This window comes from Sapajus apella, unplaced genomic scaffold, assembly GCF_009761245.1.
Source record: "Sapajus apella isolate SASKATOON/1434 unplaced genomic scaffold, GSC_monkey_1.0 scaffold97, whole genome shotgun sequence".
NCBI lineage: Eukaryota > Metazoa > Chordata > Mammalia > Primates > Cebidae > Sapajus > Sapajus apella.
This window is the reverse complement of record NW_022437037.1, coordinates 6,079,272-6,096,087: the sequence shown is the minus strand read 5'-3', so window position 1 is coordinate 6,096,087 and position 16,816 is coordinate 6,079,272. Positions and strand designations below refer to the sequence as shown.

The 16,816-nt window shown below is 49.5% G+C and overlaps 1 protein-coding gene across 8 annotated transcripts in view; it reads right to left on the bottom strand.

Moving 5' to 3' along the window:
- PRRC2B (proline rich coiled-coil 2B) overlaps window positions 1-16,816 on the bottom strand; it is a 119,668-nt gene that overhangs the window by 92,481 nt on the left and 10,371 nt on the right. For 5 of the 8 annotated variants that reach the window (XM_032257633.1, XM_032257639.1, XM_032257636.1 and 2 more), the window contains exon 1: window positions 9,731-9,817. The exons of 1 other annotated variant lie outside the window; for it this stretch is intronic. The gene's annotated coding sequence lies outside the window, so the exon portion shown is untranslated. Of the gene's footprint in view, window positions 1-9,730; window positions 9,818-16,816 lie in introns of those variants that run through there. 2 more of the 8 variants (XM_032257635.1, XM_032257640.1) reach the window with 1 other exon arrangement.

The following is a 16,816-nucleotide window of genomic DNA, read 5'->3' as shown; positions in this document are numbered from 1 at the left end:
TACATAAGGCCATATTTTATGTGTGCATTGAGCCTAGAAGGATAAACAAACCAAATTTATCAATGGTGATTACTACCTGGGACATTGGGGAGAAGCTTTCATCTCTCTTCATACACTTGGCTTCTAATTTCTTTTTTTTTTTTTTTAAAAAAAAAAGTACGTATACTTTTGTAATTAATGTTTTATCAAAGAAAAAAACCCAGAAAATTCCACATTATGATTCAGAACACTATCCTCTGCCCAAGGATTTCTGAACACTTTGCCCATTCAATCCACTGACAGGTTGGTAGGGCAGGCAGGCAGGAGTGATGACGCCCCTCCCAGACAGGCCTGTGCTTTCTGCCCTCGCCTGGAACAGAGCTGTTCTTTAAGCTCTGAACCATATGTAAACAACACCTGCCAAAAAAAGTTCTGCAAGACACAAAGGACCCATGGAAAGAGTGCTGGAGATGACCTCCTTTTTCCAGTAGGTCCTGCAGCGATCCATCCCGTGGTTCCATACAAAGACATGATCCTAAAGCATGTCGGCAAGTCTTCGAGGAGGGCTTCCCTGAGGGCTTCCCGGAGCCACAGTCATTCTCTGCCCTCCTCCCCTCTGGCCACTGGCCATACGAGAAAGCTTGCATAATGTTCGCCATTCAAAAGGCTTTGGCACTCTGGAATGCAGGCTGACCCACAAGGTCTCTTCTGGGACCCATACATTTCTAATTTCCACATAGGAACACGCTTTTAATATTCCAGGCCTCAGCACACTGTTTTCAAGTGGTGCTTATTTCAAGTCAGCTACATTTTCCAGAGCGCCTTCCCTGACCGCCCCATACCCAGACTGAGGCGAGCTTGGTTTCTGGGAGGGCTCCTATGAGACCCCCTTCCCAGACACCTGGCACACAGTGATGAATAGGAAGCAATAGAATTCTGCTTCCGGATGCATTCACTCACTCCACTGGGAAGAAGGACCATTCAATACAAGAAAACAAAACTATCTATAGGCTGCTGTCCATTGCTGGATGAATAAACAAAACTGTAGTAGATACATGTAGATAAGAGCTCTGCCTTAAGAAGGAAGTTCTGACACGTTACAATACTGATGAACCTTGGAAACACTATGCTAAGTGAAATAAGCCAGATGCAAAACGACAAATATAGATGATCTCACTAACATGAGGTACTTAAGTGTAGTCAAATTCACGGAGAGAAAGTAAAATGGTGGGCAAGGCAAGGTGGCTCACCATTGCCACCAAGGAATTATACATGTCTATAATTCCAGCATTTTGGGAAGCCAAGGCAGGCAAATCACTTAAGCTCAGGAGTTCGAGACCAGCCTGGCCAACATGGCAAAACTCTGTCTTTACTAAAAAATACAAAAATTAGCCAGGCCTGTAATCCCAGCTATTCAGGAGCCTGAGGCAAGAGAATTTCTTGAACCCAGGAGACGGAGGTTGCAGAGAGCAGAGATCATGACACTGTACTCCAGGCTGGGCGACAGAACAAGACTCCATCTTAAAAAAAAAAAAAAAAAATTAGACCAACCATGGTAGCTCACAAGTATAATCCCAGCACTTTGGGAGGCCAAATCACATGAGGCCAGGAGTTCAGGACCAACCTGGCCAACATGGTGAAAACTCATCTCTACAAAAAAAAAAAAATACAGGTCAAATACAGTGGCTCACACTTGTATTCCCAACACTCTGGGAGGCTGAGGCAGGCGGATCACTTGAGGTTAGAGGTTAGAAGTTCCAGATCAGCATGACCAACATGGCAAAACCCCGTCTCTACTACAAATACAAAAACTAGCTGGGCATGGTGGTGCATGCTTGTAATCCCAGCGACTGGAGAGCTGAGGCAGGACAATCTCTTGAACCCCGGAAGCGGAGGCTGCAGTGAGCAAAGATCACACCATTGCACTCCAGCCTGGGTGACATCAAGACTTCATCTCAAAAAAATAGTAAAATAAAATACAAAATACAAAAATTAGGACAGGCATGGTGGCTCACATCTGTAATCCCAGAACTCTGGGAGGCTGAGGCAACCAGATCACTTAAGACCAGGAATTCAAGACCAGCCTGGCCAACATGGTCAAACCTTGTCTCCACAAAAAATACAAAAATTAGCTGGGTGTGGTGGTCTGTGCCTGTTAATCCCAGCTACTCAAGAGGCTGAGGTTGCAGTGAGCCAAGATCATGGCACTGCACTCCAGCCTGGTCGAATGAGACCCTATCTCAAAAAAAAACAGAGAGAGAGAGAGAGAGAGAGAGAGAGAGAAAGAATGGTGAGAATGGGGGAGAGAGAGTTGGTATCTAATGGGAACAGTTTCAGTTTGGGAAGGTGAGAACGTTCTGGAGGTGGCTGGTGGTGATGGCTGCACAACACTGTGAATGTGCTTAATGCCACTCAACTGCTCACTTAAACATGGTCAATTTTATGTTATGTATACTTCACAACTTTTGAAAATTCAAAAAAACCCTATTTACAAGTTGTGAAATGTGCTATGAAGAGAAACTGTAGGGGGCTCCGAAGGAATCATAGGAGGATGAGGCCAAAGTTAGGTGGGGGGGCTCTCCAGGACCTCCCTAAGGAGGCGTCCACCTTCTCACCACCAGACCAGGATCTCCCGAGGAGCCAATGGGGCATCCATGTCTCCTTGTCTCTACAATAAAAAGTATTTAAGATAAAAGGCTTGTCCAGACTCACATCCGTAAATGGAGTAAGACCTCAAGCTCACTTCTGAAACGGCTTAACCGGAGAACCCAGTGGCTCATTTAAGAGGCTGCCTTGCTGGGTGCCAAGGCTCATGCCTGTTATCCCAGCATTTTGAGAGGCTGAGGCAGAGAGATCGCTTGAGTCCAAGGTTTGAAACAGCCTGGGTGGCCAGGCACAGTGGCTCACACCTGCAATCCCAGCACTTTGGGAGGCCAAGGCGGGTGGATCACCTGAGGTCAGGAGTTCAAAACCAGCCTGGCCAACACAGTGAAACCCCGTCTCTACTAAAAATACAAAAAGTAGCTGGGCGTGATGGCACATGCCTGTAATCCCAGCTACTCAGGAGGCTGAGGCAGGAGAAGTGCTTGAACCCCGAAATGGAGGTTGCAGTGAGCCAAAATAACACCACTGCACTCCACCCTGGTTGACACAGCAGGATGCCAACTCAAAAAAAAAAAAAAACCAGCCTGGGCAAAATGCGAAACCCCGGCTCCAACAAAAAAAAAAAAAAAAAAAAAAAACCCATATATATATACAAAAATTAGTCAGGCATGGTGGCGCATGCCTATAGAGTCCCAGCTATTTGGGAAGCTGAGGCAGAAGGATCATTTGAGCCCAGGATGCAGACGTTACAGTGAGCTGAGAATGCGCCACTGAGTTCCAGCCTGGGCGACAAAGCAAGACCCTGTCTCAAAAAAGAAAAAAATAAAGAGGCTGCCTTTGGCTCAAGGATGGTGAAGGAGGCAACAAGGACTGAAGGAGAAAACTGATCCTGTCCAGAAAAGAACAAGCCTGAAACCCTCTGGCTCCAGAAATTCCACTTAAGGGAGATGATCAGCCATGTGGACCAAGACTTACATGCCAAGATGCTCCCTATGGTCTTGCTTATAGGAGGGAAAAGAGGGCAACAACAATCTGAACGTCTAATAACACATGATTCAATAAACTACGGCAATCTCTATGACGGCAATTGTGTGATTGTAAAATTCACTTAGAGGAATACACAACAACATTAAAAAGGAAAAAGCAACCTATCAAGTATACACTCAACGTATATACTATTGCTTTAATTTTAAAAACACAAGCATCATCAGAGGAAAGACACACTAGCATGTTTAATGTAGTTAGCTCTGAATGGTGAGGTCACAAGTGATTCATATATTTATTTTGGTATTTATTCTTTTCAGTATCCCCCCCCCCTTTTTTTTGAGACAGAGTCTCACACTCTGTCACCCAGGCTGGGGTGCAGTGGCGCCATCTCGGCTCACTGCAACCTCCACCTCCCAGGTTCAAGCGATTCTCCAGCCTCACCCTCCTGAGTAGCTGGAACTACAGGTGTGCTCCACCACATCCAGCTAATTTTTGTATTTTTAACAGAGATGGGATTTCACCATGCTGATCAGGCTAGTCTTGAACTCCCAACCTCAGTTGATCCACCCACTTTGGCCTCCCAAAGTGCTGGGATTACAGGTGTAAGCCACCACGCCTGGCCTTTTTTAATTTTCCAGACAGGGTCTCACTCCATTGCCCAGGCTGGAGTGTGGTGGCATGATCACGGCTTACTGCAACCTCAACCTCCCAAGCTCAGGTGATCCTCCTGCTTCAGCCTCCCAAATAGCTAGGACTACAGGCATGCGCCACTATATCCTACTATTAAAAGACATTTTTTTTTCATCGAATTGCCCAGGCTAGTCCTAACCTGGCCTCAAGCACTCCATCTGCCTCAGCCTCCCAAAGTACTAGGATTACAGGCATGAGCCACCTTGCCCCGCCACAAGAAAAATGTATTTAAAGGGCATTGTGCAATGCCTGGCAAATTATAGGTGCTCAAAGAGTATCTACTGCCCGACAAGTGAATTAAAAATGCAATAAATACTGCTTCTGTAGCCCTACAGAGAAAAAGGCTGATGGTTATCTTGGAAAGGAGGAAGAGAGTCCAGACGGGAACCACACAACTGGCTGCAGAGGTAAGAACGGAAGGAAGTCCTGTATGAGATGTGAAAGACCGCCAGCAACTTGAGATAGGCTTTGTTCTGCCAGCTACTCCTGCTGCATGCAATGCTTCACAAACCAGCACTGCCGCCAGCACCTCGGAGGTGCACTTCGTATCAGACGAAGGCTGTTTCTCAGGTCACACGGAAAACCAACAAGTACAGCTGAGAGCAAAGCTCAACCACGACTTCTGGCTCAAGTCACTAAGGCAAACCTCCCTCACGGCGCAAAGAGACTGCCCACGTGCCACCCACAGGTATGAACAGTGATATCGCCAACGCCAAGGCCCTGGTCTGCCAGCTCCCAGGTGAGGAGGGCCAATCTGAATAGCATCTTTTAAACCTAAAAGCTGATGACAAACAATTCTATTACACCAGAAACAAAGCTCACCATAACCCATTTTGCTCCCATCTCCAGCACCACAGCCAGTGCCTGTATTTCTTTGTCCCAATGACAGACCCAAGTTTCCTGAGGCTGTACAAGTGCCAGAAATAACCCTAAAAACAGATTGAGTTATGATCTGAAAAGAAGACAGTCTAGTTAGCTCTGCCTCCTTACATGAAATTTATTTAAAACCAAAAATACAAGATTTAGGCCAGGCACTGTGGCTCACACCTGTAATCCCAGCACTTTGGGAGGCCAAGGCAAATCACGAGGTCAGAAGTTCAAAACCCAGCCTGGGCAACATGGTGAAAACCTGTCTCTAATAAAAATATAAAAATTAGCTGGGTGCAGTGGCGCACACCTAGAGTCCCAGCTACTCAGGAGACTGAGGAAGAAAAATCACTTGAACCTGGGAGACAGAGCTTGCGGTGAGCCAAGATCACACGACTGCACTCCAGCCATATCAAAAAAAAAAAAAAAAAAAAAAAAAAAAAGATTTAGAGCACAAAGCCCAATGTCTCCTGCTGGAAATTTTTTCAGGGAGAAATGCATTGTTTTAAAATCTAGTACAAATAGGCCCTATTTAGTACGTGTCCACCCATGACAAGATACGTACATTTCACAGTAGAGAAAGCTTCGTTACTGAATTTAGAAATACATAAATTGACCACCTGGCCTATTCCAGTTTGAAACAGAAACCAACACAGAAATGATCAATCTTAAATGGTAGGATAATGAGACATATAACAAGCATACAGCCACAGCCACCAGTAACATGAGTCAGTACTTTGTGCAAGGCAAAAAAAAAAACAAAAAAAGAAAAGAAAAACCTCAAAAGTACAATAAAATAATCCTTCAGGATTAAAAAAAAAAGAGAACTGAAATTCAAAAGAGGGTAGGAGTGGTGAACAGGCCAAAAAAATACATAACAAAAATCCCTCAGCAAAGCCCAAGGCAACCGGACCCATGCTGGAACCAGTTCTGACTTGCCATTCCTGAAATTCCACTCTCCCAAGGTTTCCTGGCTCTTCCTTTCCCAGGCTTTCTTTTTACCCACGTGGGCCCTGTGGAGGCTGGAGAGGGCCAAGGGCACTGTACGAGAAGGGATGCCCACACAATGGGCTTAGGGACTAATGCAAGGGCATGCAATCAGCATTAGGGGGCCACTGAAACCGAAATTCACAAGTAAGCAGAGCCTCGTGAGAGAGGCAGCCACTCTCTCCTGGCAGAACCAGCTAACAAACAATCCAGAGCCAGACTGGGCCTCAGTGAAGCTACACAGAAAGGACAGGCCTAGAGGCAGGAAGCGAGGAAAAATCAAAGGATGATAGTCCTCTACTAAAACATCTCAGTCCCACAGCCAGGAGGTCTGGGGGTGCCACATTTTAAGAAAAAAACCAACAGGATGGTTGTGGGAATGCCAAAATGAACCAAAACAAATTCCCCACCAAAATGCAGAACCACTGCAGGGCCATTTACCAAAAAGCTAACATGTTTAGCCAAGAAGCCACCTGGGTCTCAGTCCTCACTTGTGGCCGGTGCTGGGTTCAGTCTCCTGCTTCTTTTTTTTTTTTTTTTTGAGACGGAGTTTCGCTCTTGTTACCCAGGCTGGAGTGCAATGGCACGATCTCGGCTCACCGCAACCTCCGCCTCCTGGGTTCAGGCAATTCTCCTGCCTCAGCCTCCTGAGTAGCTGGGATTATAGGCACACGCCACCATGCCCAGCTAATTTTTTTTTTGTATTTTTAGTAGAGACGGGGTTTCACCATGTTGACCACGATGGTCTCGATCTCTTGACCTCGTGATCCACCCGCCTCGGCCTCCCAAAGTGCTAGGATTACAAGCTTGAGCCACCGCGCCCGGCCCAGTCTCCTGCTTCTTAGCCTTAGTCCTTCTATGGTCTCTAACAAACAGCAGACACTGAGATCTGGCTGAGCTCCCTACCTGTACTAAGCCATTCTGGTGCTTCCAGGCAGCTAGGTGATAGTCACCATAACCAAACATTAGCTGGTCATAGAATTTGGGATGGGAAGGTCACAGTTCCATCAACCAAGAAAAGAGGGGAGAAAAAAAAAAAAAAGCATTAAGACAAAGGAGGCCCGGCGAGGCAGTTCAGGGCTGTAATATCAGCACTTTGGGAGGCCAAGGCAGGCAGATCACCTAAGGTCGGGAGTTCGAGATCAGCCTGGCCAACATGGTGAAACCCTGTCTCTACTAAAAATACAAAAATTGGCCGGGTGCGGTGGCTCAAGCCTGTAATCCCAGCACTTTGGGAGGCCGAGGCCGGTGGATCACGAGGTCAAGAGATCAAGACCATCCTGGTCAACACGGTGAAACCCCGTCTCTACTAAAACTACAAAAAATCAGCTGGGCATGGTGGCGCGTGCCTGTAATCCCAGCTACTCAGGAGGCTGAGGTTGCGGTGAGCCGAGATCGCGCCATTGCACTCCAGCCTGGGTAACATGAGTGAAATTCCGTCTCAAAAAAAAAAAAAAAAAAAAAAATTGGCTGGGTGTGGTGTCACGTGCCTGTAATCCCAGCTACTCCAGAGGCTGAGGCACGAGAATTGCCTGAACCCAAGAGACAGAGGTTGCCGTGAGCAGAGATCACACCACTGCACTCCAGCCTGGGTGACAAAGCGAGACTGTCTCAAAAAAAAGAGAGAGAGAGAGACAGAAAGAAAGAAAAGAAAGGAAGGAAAGGAAACCAGAAAAACAACAAAAACATACATTTCATCACCTTCCTATGGAGAGAGACACTTCAACGAGAGTCTTACGTGAGACTTCCAAAACCTCTAATAGATACCCAAGGCAGGTATAATTATTCCCATTTTACAGATGCAGGAGCTGAGGCTCAGAGACTTGCCTAAGGGTAACCCGATGAGGACCAGAACCCAGCCGGTCAGGCTCCAAGAGACATACTTGCCCGAACAAGTTACATTTGCCAATCCCCAAGGAAAGCAGTTATCCTCAGAAGGCAGGACTTCTTGGCCGTCTGTCTGTCCTGAGTATCTCGTACAGTTCTAACCCTGCCTTAAACTGATCAACTACCACACCCCCACCCCCCCCCCCCGAGTCTATTCAGCTGTCGAGGGCTACAAATGCTACTCTTTCCCATCCTTGCCTCCCCAGAGGCTCAGCACTGTATAAGCACGCCCACTGATGCTTGGGCCTTGAATTCCTTCTGTATTGTCCCTACCTTAGGCCAGCACCTGTGGCATCCATGGGCACAGTCTGGCTCTATGGGTAGCACCACAAGGGGCTCATGTCAGTCGTAGGACTGGGAACAGCAGTCATAGCAACAGCCGCAGGAGGAACCACTACCGCGTACCAACTGTACCAGGCCCTTCACCGTCACCCAAACCAGCCAGGTGGAGGGTGCACGCCCCTATTTATGCAGATGAAGCCTCAGACAGCCCCAGAGTCACTAGGTTTAGAGAGGAAAGCAGCAGGATCTGCACCCCAACGCCTGGGCCTCCCCAGTCCCACCTTACACCAGGACGCGGTGCACAGACAAGGCTTAATGGCTGCAGCGAGATACGGAGAAACCATGCTAAGACCGCATGCAGACGGTTACAAAAACCAAACTGAATGATACTGTACAAAGCCACATCAAATGCACACTAAGCCTTAAGGAAAAAAAAAAAAAAAAAAAAAAAAAAAAAACCTTAGGGAAAGTTTAACAGTCCTGTAAACCAAAGGGTTTAAAATTTTCTCCCAGGCAGCCATTTAGCAAATGACACACTCCCCAGCCCCCCTTCTCCCACTTCCTTCAAGCTCACCACTGAAAACACCTCCTATTCTTGCCTAAAGGTGGGCTCCGACCTCCCATGATATTTACGAGGAGGAGAAAAGAAAAGGGAAAAAGAGGGAAAAAATCCACTCTTCAGAGGCCCCAGTTTCAACAGGGCTGAATTTCTCTCTTCGGGGTTAGGGGAGGCAAAAGAGGGAAAAAAAAAAAAAACCCATCTGGCAGGCCCCGAGTGGCGACATCCTGTTTATTATTAAACATTTTTAGCCATGGAGCACTCAGCTTCGAAAATAGCCCTCTGGTCCCCGCACTCACACCGAGACCGTCTGGGCGGCCGCTCACCTCCCTCCCCCGGCCGCCAACTTTGGCGCCGCCGGGGCCCGGCCCACCCCGCGCCAGGAACAGCCCTGCGAACGCTGCTCAGCGCCCAGGGCCCAAGGCCCGACCCCGCAGGACCCCGCCTCGGGCGCGTTTCTCCGTGAGCCGGCCCCGGAACCCCGAGACACGTCTGCTGGCCCGGGACCCCCGCACCTCCGGCCTCTGCAGCACGGCCCGACCTCGCGGATACGGGGGTGGCTGACGAGCCCTGCGGGAGGCGCGCGGCCCCCGGACCCCGCCCGAGCCCGAGCCCGAGGCCGCGCAGCGCCGCCACAACAATGGCGAGCACGCCCCGGCCCGCCGCCCTCAGGCCCCGAGGCCTCCCAGCCCCGCAGCCCTGCGCCTGGCGGGAAGGAGGAGGCGGAGGCGGAGGCGGCGGCGGCGGGGGCCGGGCCGAGCCGCGCTCCCGGACAAAGGTCGGGCCCGGGCGCAGGGCCCCCGGCGGCAGCCACGGGAAACAAAGCCTGGCCGGGCCGCGCCGCCTCCATCTTAGCGCCGCCGCCCCCGCGCCCCGGCCCCGGCCCACCTGGTCTGGTTCCGCGGGCGCGGCCGGGCCGGGCGATGGCGGTCGGGCGGCGGTCGAGCGCGGGGGCGGCGGGATGGCGGCGGATTGCGAGGTGGCGGCGCGGGCTGCTCGCTCGCTCCCTCCCTCCTCCCGGGCTCGCTCGTAGCTGCGCGCTGGAGCCTCAGCGCCTGTCTCGCCGCTCGCTCCCTCTCGCGCTCGGCTCCCCGCCCCCCGCCTGCCGCCGCCCCCGCCTCCTCGGCCTCCTCCTCCCGCCGCCGCCTGCAGCCTGAGCCCGCGCAGCGCCCCCTGCCGCGCCTCCCGGGAGCGGCGGCCTTGGGATCGGCCCGGGGGCCGAGCGAGGGCGGGGGCCGGGGGGAGGGGCGGGGAGCGACGGGAGGGAGCTGGGAAGGGGGAGGGGCCGGGGGACGGCGGGAGGGGAGCGCGGCTGACCTGGGCAGAGCGGGGCTGGGGAAGGAGACCCGGAGGAGCAGCCGGGAGTAGAGGCCTGGGAAGAGCCTGGGCCCGGGGGGGAGGGCGCCCGGAAAGAGGAGGAAGAGCTGGAGGGGGGCAGTGACGGGGAGCGAGCCCGGATCTCCGCCCCCTCCCCCTTCAAAACTGCAGCGCCTCCCGACAGACTGAGCCCAGATTTTGTCAAAATATATATAAGGTATACGTACGGAAAGGTAGCAGAAATAATAATTTGTTCATTTCAAAAGCAAGGTTGTTGCACAATATGGATACTTTGTCCCATTTTTACAAAATGACAACTAATAAGCCCCTCCTCCTGAGTGTTGTGTGTTTGTGTGACGGCAAAACAAAAGGTCTGGGAGACTGCACTCCCATCTAGGTTACCTCCGTAGTCTGCTGATGGGAGAGCGGAGAAGGGTTTTTACTTTTTTAGACGCGTAACCAATTAGAAAAGCAATTTCAAAAAGCAAATACAAAAAATAATAATAATGCTGGGGCCTTGGACCCAAATCATCCCACCCTCTTCCACGTGCCGTTGCTAACACACTGAGCACCAGCCGTGGACCATGCTCTGGGCTAAAGCACATGGTTTGTCTCACTTAATCCCAATCCAGGGGCAGATATTCTAACTCACAGGTGAGACAAAGGAGGATCTGAGAAGTTAGATAACGTGCCCAAGGTCGCACAGCGGGACCCTGAAGGAAAATTAACCCACTTCAGCCTGACTAACTCCAGAACTGAGGCTGCTGAGTGAAGCTTAGTACTTGGGTAGTAGGATTCTGAGTAATCGTACAGACTTCTTTATAATTCTCTGAATTTTCCTACATTTTATCCATGGTCATTTTCAGTGTTACCATTTTTTTTTTTTTTTTTTGAGACGGAGTCTTGCTCTGTCACCCAGGCTGTTGTGCAGTGGTGCAATCTCCGCTCACTGCAACCTTCAACTCCTAGGTTCAAGCAATTCCCCTGCCTCAGCCTCCCAAGTAGCTGGGATTATAGACACATGCCACCACACCCACTAATTTTTGTATTTTTAGTAGAGATGGGGTTTCACCATGTTGGCCAGGTTAGTCTGGAACTCCTGGCCTAAAGTGATCTGCCCTCCCTTGGTGGGATTAAAGGCCACGGCGCCGGACACTCTCTTTTACATTATCAAATTTGCATTATTTCCCTGCCAGTGTCTTCAATATTTTGCTATCTCTACAAAACAGGGAAGACGTAACCCGAATTTTTATTTTCCATTCTGTTCCTTGACCATCTTCAGGAAGGCCATTGAATCGGCCCAGTGCTCAAAACCCAGCAACTAACAAAATGATAGAAGGCAAATAAACAAAAAATAAATAAATAAACTGTTTGAGCCTCAGATTCTTCATCTAGAAGGTCAGGCACAGTGGCTCACGCCTGTAAGCCCAGCACTTTGGGAGGCTGAGGCAGCCAGATCACAAGGTCAGGAGTTAGAGACATGGTGAAACCCCATCTCTACTAAAAATATAAAAAATTAGTCAGGTGTGGTGGCGGGCACCTGTAATCTCAGCTACTCAGGAGGCTGAGGCACAAGAATCACTTGAACCTGAGAGGCAGAGGTTGTGGTGAGCTGAGAGCACGACACTTCACTCCAGCCTGGGGGCAACAGAGTGAGACTCCATCTCAAAACAAAATGATAGGAGGAGGCTGAACAGTAACAGGGTGGTTCATTCAGCACTTATCTGTGCCAGCCACTGTGCTAAATACTCCCTGTAGGGTCACTCAGGTAATCCTCACGACATACCCACAAAATAGACATTACTAGTGTAATAGAGAAGAAAAGTAGACTTTATGGAGGCAGAACAAGGCCCCTGCCAAAGATATCCAAGTCCTGATTCCTGAAACCTGTGAATATGGTAACTTCCATGGCAAAAGGAACTCAGTAGATGGGATGAAGTTAAGGATCTAGAGATATGGAGATGAATCCTGGATTACTGGGTTGGGCAAGTGGAATCACAAGGGTCCTCACAAAAGGAAGGAAGGAAGGTCAGGGCCAGAGAAGATGTGGTTAATGAAGCAGAAGTCATCATTTTGACTGACAAAGGAATGATGCAGGACCTCGCCCCCGGAAATGCAGGCCACCTCTACAAGCTGCAAAGGACAAGGAATGGATTCTCCCCTAAAGCCTCCACAAGAAAATGAGCCCTGCCAACCCACTGTGACCTCCAGAACTTTAAGATAACAAAGTTACAGAAGCCCACTAAATGTGTGGTAATGTAGCAATAGAAAACTAGTACAACCTTGGAGACTCACCATCGCTGAAACCAACACAGCCAGGTAAGGGTTAAAGTGCAAGCTAGAGGCTCTGTGGCTCATGCCTGTAATCCCAGCGCTTTGGGAGGCTGAGGCAGGCGAATCACAAGATCAGGAGTTCGAGATCAGCCTGATCAACATGGTGAAACCCCATCTCTACTAAAAATACAAAAATTACCCAGTCATGGTGGTGTGCACCTGTAATCCCAGCTACTCGGGAGGCTGAGGCAGCAGAACTGCTTGAACCAGGGAGGTAAAGGTTGCAATGAGCAGAGATCATGCTGTCATACTACAGCCTGGGTGACAGCAAGACTCTATCTCAAAAAAAAAAAAAAAAAATGGGCAAGCTAGGGGGTCTTGGGAGAGAAGAGACCTGGCATCAAAGTCCAGTTCTGGCACTTCCTGCCTCATGGAGAGAATGACATGCAGTCACCTGTCCCTGCAAAGTGCTTAACCCAGAGGAGAGCCCTGGCAATCAAACTTCATCCTTTCATTCCCTGGGCACCTGCACTCTGGTGCTCACTGTGTCGGGCTCTGGGGCCATGCTGTTGAACTGAGCAGACAAGGGCCACTACAGTCAATAAAACAAACACAAACGCATATTCCGAGGTTTTACTTCTGGTTCTGCCTCCAACCAGCAGAGCTAGCCTTTTGCTGCCTCGGAGTTTCTACCTGTGAAATTGGGTAGGGAGCACTGTGGTGTCTCTCCAGCTGGGATCCCCAAGCAGAGAAGAGAGCTTGGCACAAAGTAAGCACTCAAACTCCACGGTGGTTGAAAAGTGGATGCCTGGCTGACTGAGGTCAAAAACGTGGCTCCTGACCAACCACACAAAACACACGGCTCATAAAACCAGCCAAATGAGCACATGCAATAAAGCCTCCAAAACCCAGCAAACTTGGAGGCGGTGCCCAGCCTTCCTTCTGCTACTGCCACCACTGTGGTGAAAAAGCATCCAGCAAGGTGTCAGAGGAAGAAAACGGACCTGGTGTTTAAAATACCTGCGCTTACAGTTGAGAAAATAGAGCATCAGAAGGTTCAATGAGCATCAGAAGATTCTTGCCCATCCAGGCGCAGTGGCTCACACATGTGGTCCCAACACTGAGAGGCTAAGGCAGACAGATCACTTGAGCCCAGGAGTTTGAGACCAGCCTAGGCAACACAGTGAGACTCCCATCTCTAGAAAAAAATTTAAAAATAGGCCTGACAGAATGGAACACACTAGTGGTCCCAGCTACTCCTAAAGCTGAGGCCAGAGGATCACTTGAGCCCCGGAGGCTGAGGCTGCAGTGAGTTGTGATCATGCCACCAAACTCCAGCCTGGGTGACAGAGTGAGACCCTATCTCAAAAAATAAAAAAAAAAATAGAAAAAGAAAGAAAAGTTTGCCCAAGGTCACAAGTTCCAGCTAAAACCAAGCCTCCTAAGCCTTCCAATAACAATATAATGTGAGTCACACAGATCATTTATAGCATTCTAATGGCCATATTAAAAAAGTAAAGGGAGGCCAGGCGCGGTGGCTCACTCCTATAATCCCAGCACTTTGGGAGGCCAAGGCAGGTGGATCACGAGGTCAAGAGGTCAAGACCAGCCTAACCAACATGGTGAAACTCCACCTCTACTAAAAATACAAAAATTAGCTGGGCGTGGTGGCGTGTGCCTGTAGTCCCAGCCACTCAGGAGGCTTAGGCAAGAGAATCACTTGAACCCAGGAGGCAGAGTTTGCGGTGAGCCGAGATCGTGCCACTGCACTCCAGACTGGGCGACAGAGGGAGACTGCATCTCAAAAAAAAAAAAAAAAAAGGAAAAGGAGCCAGGTGTGGTGGCTCACGCCTGTAATCCCAGCACTTTGGGAGGCCAAGGCAGGCAGATTGCCAGAGCTCAGGAGTTCACCACCAGTCTGCTCAACACGGTGAAACCCTGTCTCTACTAAAATACAAAAAATTAGCTGGGTGTGGCCATGTGTGCCTGTAGTCCCAGCTACTTGGGAGGCTGGGGCAGAATTGTCTGAACTCGGGAGGCAGATGTTACAGTGAGTCGAGATCACGCCACTGCCCTCCAGCCTGGGCGACAGAACAAGATGCTGTCTCAAAAAAAAAAAAACTAAAAGGAGGGGCTGGGTGCATTTTGGGTGGGTGGATCATGAGGTCAAGAGATGGAGACCATCCTGGGCAACATGGTGAAACCCCATCTCTACTAAAAATACAAAAAGTAGCTGGGTGTGGTGGTGTGTGCCTTTAGTCCCAGCTACTTGGGAGGATGAGGCAGGAGAATCCCTTGAACCAGGGAGGCGGAGGTTGAAGTGAGCTGAGATGGTGCCACTGCACTGCAGCCTGGCAACAGAGTGAGACTCTGTGTCAAAATAAATAAATAAATAAATAAATAAGATGAAATTAAGTGTAATGATTTTTTTTTTGAGACAGTGTCCAGGCTGGAGTGCAGTGGAACAATCCTGGCTCACTGCAACCTCAGTCCCCCTCCCCACAGCAGGTACAAACAAGTCTCAGGCCTCAGCCTCCTAAGCAGCATGCGCCACTGCACCCAGCTACCTTGTTTTATTTTTAGTAGAGGTGGGGTTTCACCATGTTGGCCAGGTTGGTCTTGAACTCTTGGCCTCAAGTGATCCACCCACCTGGGCCTCCCAAAGTGCTGGTATTACAGGCATGAGCTAGTGCACCTGACCTAATAATGAATTTTATTTAACCTACTATATCAAAATATTACTGTAAATAACATGTAATTAATATTTTTAAATTATAAATGAGATCATTTACATTATTTGTGGTCACATGAAGTCTTCATGTCCAGTGTTTTTTTTGTTTTTGAGACGGAGTCTAGCTCTGTCACCCAGGCTGGAGTGCAGTGGCACAATCTTGGCTCAGTACAACCTCCACCTCCCTGGTTCAAGCAATTCTTCTGCCTCAGCCTCCCAAGTAGCCGGGACAACAGGTGTGTGCCACCACACCCAGCTACTTTTTGTATTTCTAGTACAGAAGTGGTTTCACCGTATTGGCCAGGCTGGTCTCGAACTCCTGACCTTGTGATCTGCTCACCTAGGCCTCCCAAAGTGCTGGGATTACAAGTATGAGCCACCACGCCCAGCAACTGATGTGTATTTTGCACTTTACAGCACATGTCACTTAGCACTGGGCATGTTCCAAGCTCTCGGTGGCTGCATGGGGACAATGGAGTGCTTCACCTTCTCCACCATTCCTCACAGCCTTTGCCAGTTTGGGAGGTGGAGGAGATGACAGTACATGAGAGGCGGGATAACCTCATCTGTCTTATTTGATGCAAATCCCCTCAGGGATTAAGTCTGGCACAAGGGAGACACTGGTCTAAGACTCACCAGGACAAGGACTTAGTCCATTTGGTTCTCTGGGGTGATGGTTAATACTGAGTGTCAACTTGATTGGATTGAAGGATACAAAGTTATCCTGGGTGTATCTGTGTGGGTGTTGCCAAAAGAGATTAACATTTGAGTCAGTGGGCTGGGGAAGGCAGATCCACCCTTAATCTGGTGGGCATAATGTAATCAGCTGCCAGCGAATATAAAACGGGCAGAAACATGTGAAAGAGAGAGCTGGGAGCCTAGGCTCCCAGCCTACATCTTTCTCCCCTGCTGGATGTTTCCTGCCCTTGAACACTGGACTCAAAGTTCTTCAGTTTTAGAACTGAGAGACTGGTTCTCCTTGCTCCTCAGCTCACAGACAGCCTGTTGCGGGACCTTGCAATCGTGTAAGTTAATACTTAATCTAAACTGCCCTATATATATATACACATATGTATGATTATATATATCCTATTAGTTCTGTCCCTCTTTTTTTTTTTTTTTTTTAAAAAGATGGAGTTTCATCATGTTGGTCAGGCTGGTCTTGAACTCCCGACCTCAGGTGATCCGCCCGCCTTGGCCTCCAAAGTGCTTGGATTACAGGCGTGAGCCACCATGCCTGGCCAGTTCTGTCCCTCTAAGAGAACCCCAATACACCTGTGCTATCCTTAGCACCAAGCATGGTGCCTGGCAAACAGTGAGTGCTCAATGAATTTGGTTGGTTTACTGAATGGCAGAAATGGGTGTCTGGCCCTTAACCTCATTGGCTAGAACAGAAGGGTCTCGGGCTCACTAAGAATCATAGGGTTGCCGGGCGCGGTGGCTCAAGCCTGTAATCCCAGCACTTTGGGAGGCCGAGGCGGGTGGATCATGAGGTCAAGAGATCAAGACCATCCTGGTCAACATGGTGAAACCCCGTCTCTACTAAAAATACAAAAAATTAGCTGGGCATGGTGGCGCATGTCTGTAATCCCAGCTACTCAGGAGGCTGAGGCAGGAGAATTGCCTGAACCCAGGAGGCGGAGGTTGCGGTG